This window comes from Corapipo altera, unplaced genomic scaffold, assembly GCF_003945725.1.
Source record: "Corapipo altera isolate COAL_440 unplaced genomic scaffold, ASM394572v1 181, whole genome shotgun sequence".
Taxonomy (NCBI): Eukaryota; Metazoa; Chordata; class Aves; order Passeriformes; family Pipridae; genus Corapipo; species Corapipo altera.
Window position 1 is genome coordinate 1007693 of NW_020884999.1, and position 8668 is coordinate 1016360.

Consider the following 8668-nt stretch of genomic DNA (forward strand, 5'->3'; position numbering starts at 1 on the left):
TTTTTTTTTTTTTTGCTTTTTTTTTTTCTTAAATAAAAGATCAGAAAAGAAAAAAAAACAAAACAAAAAGCCTAAAAATGAAACAAAAAGCCTAAACCAAGCAGCATTGCAGCCCTGTCCCTGCTGGGGCGCCCAGGGTAGGGGCTTGCAGTGGTTTGGGGGTCAGCCCTGGTGGGTGTGGGATCCACTGGGGACACACACACTGCCAGGGCCCTGGAGGGCTTGGCTCAGCTTTGACCCCTGCCTAAGCTCTGAGCATTTTGGGGTCAAAGCTGTGGATTTGGGGCTCCCCCCTCCCAAATCCCCTCCTGGGCAGCCTGATGAAGGGTGGGTGGGCAGGGACCAGTGATGCAGCCCCAACCTTGCTTGCCCCCATGGCTCAGTTTTCCCAGCAGGGAGCAGCCGGCCAGGATGGTGTGTGGTGTTTCAAAAGCCTCTTTAAAGAGTTTATCAATTTGGGGCTTTGAAAATTTCTCCCCTGAGTGGCCTTAAAACTTACCTGATGGCTCTATGCTGATTTTATATGTACATATATATACATATGTATGTATGGGGGAATTGAGATGTGCTCAGAGGCCAGGAGGGTGATGCCATTAGTTGGTTTAACTGTGCCCTGTTATCTGAAGGACCCAGGTCTGGCTGAACGAGCTGTTGAGCTGACAGTGGCTCCGAGCAGTAAAATTAACACAGCTGACTTCCCTGCTTGGAGTTGCCAAACCTCCTCGGTCAATTAACATATATGAATATTTGTGGGGGGAGGAAAAAAAAAAAAGGAAGAAAAAGAGGGGGGAAAGGTAAGAAAAGGGTATAATAAAATTTTATAATTGTGATAAGACCCAGCAGCACCTGACTCCTGGTCTGTGGAGCTGTGAAGGTGGGAGATGGGAAGAACAGGGATCATCCACAGGAATCAGGCAGCTTGGGCAGTCTGGGGGTGGGGTGTCCCTGCAGCTGAGCCACTGCCAGGTTTTACCCCTGTTCTTCTGGCCCACCACCTCCTCCTGGTCATAGCCAGGCCCAAGGTCTGACACCAGACATCAGCAGAGGTTTTCCAGCCCATCACCTCCCGTTTCAGCTGATGGATCCAGCTCAGGTCTCCAAAACCCCTTAGGAAGGCAGCACCCAGGGGAACTCACACTGTCTGGGGGGGCTGATGATGCTCCTGTGCCCACGTGCCCCCAGCTCGTGTCCTGCCAGCTGCACCCCCAGATACCTCCATCCAGGCACTGCCCCAGTCGCTGCTTCCCCTTGGATCTGGGTAAGGGGCAGCAGGAAGGGCAAGAAACCTGCTCAGGGTGGCTTTGCTTTTGAATGAGGAGAGCACACCCTTCTCTGCAGCTCTATAGGTATCTATTTATTGATATCTATATATGTATATATTTATACTTCATACATATGTATGTATTTATACTTCATACATATATATGTATTTATACTTTATACATATATATGCATCTATAATATGAGTGTGCACATATATATGTTTATTTCTTTAGAGAGAGAGAGAGAGAGAGGATGTACGTGTGTGGTCCCTGTATGGATCAACGCAAAGGGCTTTGCTCAGGTGCAAGGGTGTGTGGATGCACATTCAAACATTCATAAATACACACACCCTTGCCCCTGAGCATCACCCACCATCTCAGCCCTCAACTGGTCCCTCTGGGCATCAGAAGCACCAGGGAAGCAGCTCATCACCAATTTATTTGGGCTCCTGATGCCCTTGAAGCCCGTCAGCAAATGCACCAGGAGGCAGCAGGCAAAACACTGGGGACAAAGTGCAGGAAAAGAAGGCTCTGATGGGGTCTGGTCCCTTCCCCAGCTGGTCCTTTTCACTCCTGCTACTGCCAGTTTGGTTTTTTCTCATAGGAATGATCCAGTTGGGACATCATACAAAAAACCCCAAAAAACAACCCAGAGAGCAATTGGAGATGGGGTGATGGAGGCTGCAGCCCACGTTTGTGCTGGGGGTTGGTGGCACCCACCAGGACTGGCCACCTGTGCCCCAGCACCCACCCAATCCAAAACCACCACCTTCCCCTTTATTGCTTCAGATCCCATTAAATAATCCCCCACTAAACAGCCAAGTCTCACTGAAAAAAAGAAAAAAAGAGGAAAATAATTAAAAAACAGCCTCTCTCCCAGATCCCCTCAGTGTTCTCTCTGTTTATTCCCGCTGCCTTTTCCCTGTTTAGCAGTTCACTATCTGTTCCCAGCAGGCAGGGACATATTTGCATTTTAATTTGTCAGTTGTGAGGCTGCACAAGCCACCTGTGAGGAGGAGGCAGAGCTGGAGACCCACACCCCTGCACCCCGATGCCCCCCACCTCCCAGAGGGAAGCTTGGTCTCCCCAGTCCTGCCTTAAAAATTCCTTTAAAAAATGATACTCTTAAAAACCCCAACAAACCTCATGCAGCATCAATGTCTTCATGCAACAGAGAGAGCAGGGATCAAAGGAGAGTGAAAAATAGGAATTATCTTCCGCTCAGGTCACCCCCTTCCCTTCTGCTCCATCCCCCCATCATCTCCCCCATCATTTCCTCATGTCCTGGGTTTTATCTCAACCAGTAACAGCCATTAGGGCCCCTTTTCCCCAGTTCCTTCCCCCCCCATCCCTGCTGTGCTCCCCTTGGGATGCCTCCAGCCACTTTCCCTCCACGTGCAGCCCTGTCCGCAGGGACAGGGACCACAAAACCCAAGGAGCTTTGGAGGATCCAGCTGCTTTTCCATCCCTGTGATGCTGCCTCCATCTAGTCCTGCGTCTGGAGCTGCCCCACATCGCAGGGGATGGAGGGATAGTCCCGGCAGCGCGGGAGATTTCTTTTCAGGGAACACAAGTGATAAGAAAAGCCTCTCCGCAGTCATCTCCGACTGTCCGAGGGAAGTTTAATTAACGCAGGACCCGCCCGCTGCCCCTCCCCGCTGTCGACATTAACGGGGCAGGATTTGTGCAGCAGCCAGGACATAATTGCTTTGGTAATTGCACCGGTGTTTCCGGGGACTCGCGGCTGCATTTTCTGCCTGGCTCAGCGAAGATCCCTCCCTAGGGAAAGAGGAGGGATGCTCTTGTCCACACACCGGCTGGAGCTCAGGACGGGCTTCCCGAGGAGCTCCAGGGAGCGGGGATAGGAAAGTCCAACAGATACCAAACTTTTGAGGCTTCTCCTCTGTGGTGGGAAGCTGTTCCTGCCCTCCCAACTGTGGATCCTTCTGTACTGCCTAAATATTCCTCTGGGCATGGCTGCTGGGAGAGGAGCTGGAGCTGGATGGGGCCCCCCCAACCAGCAGCCCTGGGGTGGGGAGTGGACTGCAGGTCTCCCAGTCATCCAGGAGCACCAGAGAGTCTGCACAGGGTTTTAGGATCCTGCTTTGAATTTCCTCACATTTTCTAGGACCCGCCCCGCACCTTCCAGGGATGGTGGGACTGGAGCCCATCTAGAAGGTTTTTCAGGGCTTGCTGGGAACTTCTGCTGCTCTCCAGGACTCCCTTTGGCTTACTGGGAATTCTAGTGCCTTTCTGGGGTTTCCCTGGTCTGGTGAAAGGGGCTTAGAACGAGATGAGCTTTAGGATCCCTTCCAACCCAAATCACATTCTGTGATTCCGTGATTCCGGACAGCCATGCTCCCAACTCCCGGGGCTGCTCCCCCAAACCTACTCTGGGCTTTCATTCCAGTGCCTCCATAAAGGTATTTTCACGATGGCATTAGGAGAGGCAGATCCTTTTAACCAACGTTGCATTTTAAATGGGCTTCCCGTAAGGTAACAGGCTCATTTTCATTTCACCGACTCAGCACCGGAGAGGGGGGGAATCATTTCCCGTATTTCCCTCCTGTCCGGGAGGGGCAGGCATGGGATCAGGCAGGCACGGAGCAATGCTGGTGGGTGACCCACTGTCCTCGTGGGGGTCTGATGCCGGGTGGGACCACCCTGCCCAAGGATGCCGTGTCCCCATCCCAGCTCTGCTCCGGAGTGGATGCAGAGCACTCGCCTGCAGCAATGGGATCACTTCCCGCAGAGGGTGCAGCGAGTGCCCAGCTTTGCTAAGTCCAGCTATTCCTGGATTCACAGCAGAGCCAGGCAGGGCAGCAGCAGATGCTGCTGGCTGTCCCGGCAGTAAAGCCCCAATTTTGTTAGTTCATGGATTTAAAGGTCATGAAAGGGCAGCTTGTCTGACCTCCCCTGACACGGCTCAGTGAACGGCACCCAATTACCGGTCTGTGGGCTTGGCATTATGTCCCATTAAAGGGCTCCTCTTGGATGTGATTGAAAACCAGGCTGGGAGGGCTGTGCAGGGCCAGGGCCCTTCATTCTCCCTGTGGGAGAAAGCACCTCCCAGATATCTGACTTTGGAGGCACAGCTGAGCTCCTGGGGTCTTCTCACATCTGGGGCCAAAGCACTGAGTGGTTTTTGGTGCCAGTCCAGGGAAAATAAAGCTTTTTAGCCATTCAGGAAAAAATCATGGATCTTCATTCCTTGCAAATTAGTGGTTTTACAACTTTTTTTTTATTGTCACACTCTTCATTGGGAATCTAAGGAACTGCTCTGAAGGATGGGGACTTCCACTGGGTTGGGAAACCAGTTCAGCCTTGAGGAAAAAATGGCTTAAACTAGGATGCAGCTGGCAAGACCAGACTAGGGATGGAAACACCATCTCTGTGATGATCCAGCACGACAGGGACAGGATGCAGAGCCCCAGTCCCTCAAAGCCCCCCGTGACATGGCTTCACCCACCTGTGCCTCAGTTTACCCCAACACTAATATGTCCTTAGCCTGTGGGTGTAGGTGGGCTCAGGGCTGCAGTCTCAGATGCAACCTAATTAATGTAACAGTAATTCACTGCTCAGTAATTAATCACAGGCAGTTTTCACACCCTCCCTGTCCTGTCCCCCTCCCTGCATTTACCATGTTTAGTTCTGTCCTTTGCAAGGTGCCGTTTCAGACAGCTATATCTACACTGGCTTCCAGGGTAAATAAAATCCTCCCTCAGCCCAAACTTCCACCCAGCTAAAGCTCCAGCTCTGTCACCCCTGTTGACCAGGGAGTTGATGTCCCAACACACTGGGACACTTTTGCCCGCCCCGACCTTGCAGGGGTTCAGCCTTTTGGCTCCGTGTCCCAGTCAAAAGCAGCAGGTGCCCAGCCAGGATCGTGCATGGAATAATTGGAGGCAGCATAGATCACCCTAACGACGCAAATCCAATTAGCCGAGGGTTAAGCACTCCGCTGATGAAAACCAGGGGTTCAAACTGCTGAGCCAGCAGAAGCTCTGCACCGATCAATGCCATGTAAATAATATGGCTGGTTCCTGGGAACCCATCACTTTCTGTCTCAGCAGAGAAATACATTTTGTCTGGCAGGGCCCCACTGAGCAGATTAATAAACATCGTCCTGGTTTAGGTCTGGGGGGGGGGGGGACATGGAGACGCCGCCTTTCCCTGCTCTCCCGCACACACAGTCAAGAAAAATGAGGAATAATTGCTGCTCACGTCGTGCCGGCGGCTGTATTGAGTGGTCCTGGGATTACTTAGGGAATGAGGAGGATTCTGTGAGCTGTATCTGCGGTGGAGGGGGGGAAAATGCTGGTTTGAGATCAGTGTAACCCAACCACCAGTCCATGGAGCTGGAGCCCTCCAGGGAGCTCGAGAGAGGGGACATGAGCTGGGACACACAGAGGAGCACTGGCCCCAGCTCACATGCACCCACCATCACCTCTGCAAGGTCCATGAGCAGATCTGAGTCCCATCATTGATGTCTAGTGGCTACTGAGGGTTGTGCCTCTTCTCCACATGCCCACCCATCCACACCCCCTTATTGCTGTTCCTAATTCCTCCTGATTCCTCCCAGCCACACTTGTCATTGACCAGGAAGTTCAGAAACATCTAAAAGCAGAGGCAGCTTCATGGGGAATCAGTGCATTCCCCTAAGCTCCCTCTCCCCACCCCAGATGCCTACAGGGACCTGCTGAATCACAGAATGGTTTGGGTTGGAGGGACCTTAAATCTCCTCTCATTCCACCCCCTGCCATGGGCAGGGACACCTTCCACTAGCCCAGGTTGCTCCAACCTATCCTTGAACACTTCCAGGGATGGGGCATCCACAGCTTCTCTGGGCAACCTGTGCCAGGGCCTCACCACCCTCACAGGGAAGAATTGCTTCCCAATATCCCATCTAACCCCACCCTGTATCAGTTGAAGATCCCTAGATGCTGCTCACCCCGGTGACATTCAAACCCCAAAGTGTTATTGCTTCCAGGGAGTGATGCACAAAACTGGGCAGTGGCAGAGATGCTGCTGGGGCTGGGGAAGCACCACCTTGGCTGTTGCAATGGGCATTTTTGCATCCCGGGAGTTTGCTCCAAGCCCCTTGGATTTGTCCCTGTTTAACCCGATCGTTCGTGGCTGAAACACCGAGACACTCCAGAAGAAAAAGGACAGAAAAAACACATTCAAAAATAAAAAATATCTCCTTTTGACACGTTTTCTTGGCTTGCCATAAGCCGCTTCAATCTTTTGATCTGAGGTTTCTTCCCCCCTGACACGTCCTTTGATTGCATTTATTTATTTTTTGCCTTAAAAAGCTGGAAATCAACCCAAGCCCTTTTGATTTTGACTGGAATAGAGAAAGAGCACAGACAATGTCTCTGGAAAGTGATTTTTTTTTTTTCTTCTGAACCACTCCAGAACCAGGAGGAAGAAAAAGGCCCAATAAATCTGTTGTTGGCATTACTGAGAAGGAGATATTGAGCGTGTGGAGATTCTCTGGAGGGGTTGGCCTTGGCTCAGCTCTACCAACAGCTGGAGGTGCCAAAAGGCCTCTGGAAAAAGCTGGAGGGGAGCTGGGGTGTGTGTGTGCAGGAGCATGGCCCTGGGGTGCTTGGGAGAGGGAGGATGAAACAGCATCCCCGAAGGCAGAATGAAGCCCTTCAGCATGGAAATGATCCCATTTGGGGGAGGTTTCAAGGATTTGGGCTCTCAGCTGGTGAGGAGGGAGGTAGCTTAAGGTCCTGCAGCCTGGGGAAAGCCACCTGTCCTGGCTCATGATTTAACAACCTTGTCACTGAGTTCTTCCTCTCCCCCCCAGAAAAACGGGGCATTTGGAGACCTTTACAACTTGCAAGCTTGAGGTATTTCTTTGGGGCACTTTGTTGGGTTTTGTTAGGCTCTCTCCACGGGCTGGGATCACACCAGGCACTGCTGTGGGTACCCCCAGCCTGGCAGTGTGTGCTGGGGTGGGTAAGAGCCCTCATGAAAAGCACCACAGGTCATGTCCCCTTCAGCCAGACCAAGCAGAAGGCACTGGAGGTGTGAGAGAGACAAACCAGGGCTTTCTGGGAGCAGCAGCAACAAGTCCAGTGCCATTTCACCAAGAAACATAATTTCTGGTTCCAGCACATCTGACAGCATCACTTCGAGGGGTCTGTACACTGTGAATGCAAACAGGGCACAGGCACCCTCCTGCACATCTCTGCCCCCAAACAGCAGCTCCCAAATCCTCTTGAAAGCAGTTGAATCATTTCATTAGTGTGTTTTTAAAGCTGTCATTACCAGGGCTCTCAGGTAGCTGTTTTATAACCAGTTTATTTTTCTCTCCACACTCAAAACGTTCACAATTTGTTTCAAATCACTGCAGTGCACACATTTGCCAGGCCCTCTCTCTATTACCTGATTTTGTATTTAGGCTTTGTGCTGTAGGTTATGATCAGGAGGGAGTTCTCCATCCATTAGTGTGGAAGCAAAGAGTCTCTGGGGCAGCTTCCCTGGGCTCTTATGATTTGATTCCAGCTAATGGCTGTGGTTGAGAAAATACAGGTATTCTAAAACCCACCTTCTTTGTGCTTTTGGCTTTGGGCATTTCTGACTCTGAAGACCTGAGCTCCTTTCCAGGTGGGTTATGAAGGTACTGGAAAATTATTGCTAAAAACTACAACCCTCATTCCAGTGTTGGAATGTTTTATCCTCCCCCTCAACAGCCCTGCAAATTGCTACTTGCCTGATGTGACTGGAGAGTGTTTTGTTTCAAAGCTCATTGATGCAGAGATGGCAAACCTCCCCTGTAATCAGGTTGGGATTTCCTTCTCCTTTACCTTGAAAACCCACAGTGTTTCAAAAAAAAAGGAAAAAAGGTGTTTTTCCAAAGAACGTGGCAGAAAACACAGGAGGCAAAGCTATCCTGGAAGGGAAGTGACATCCAGGGCTGGAAAACATCCTCCCCAGCACAGAGAGGAGAAATTTATGAACCCGAGTTGAAAAAGAACTTCCAGCACTGGTGCACAGGGACTGTGTTACACTTTCCACAAGTGCCCATGCCCGTGATTGTGGTTGTTGCTGATCAATGGTGGAAAAATCCATCTCATTCCTAAGTTCTGACCCTCAGGACCTGCCTTAGGTCTCCCCTATCCTGAGGGCTCTGCAAGTGCCATGCCTGCTCACCCCACAAAGCCCCTGGGTCCCAGCCCAAGCTGGTAAATCCAGGATAAATCCTAATAAAGAGAGCAAAGACCCTCTTCCCAATCCTGGGCCACGACATGCAAACCCCCTCCAGACCTCCATGGGGCTCAGAGATGTGGAATGCAATGCAGGATGGCTGTGGGGAGCTCCAGCCATTTTTCTTTCTTGTTTTCCCTCTCCTTCCCCCTTTCCCCCCACTCCCAGCAGCATGTGATCTATAG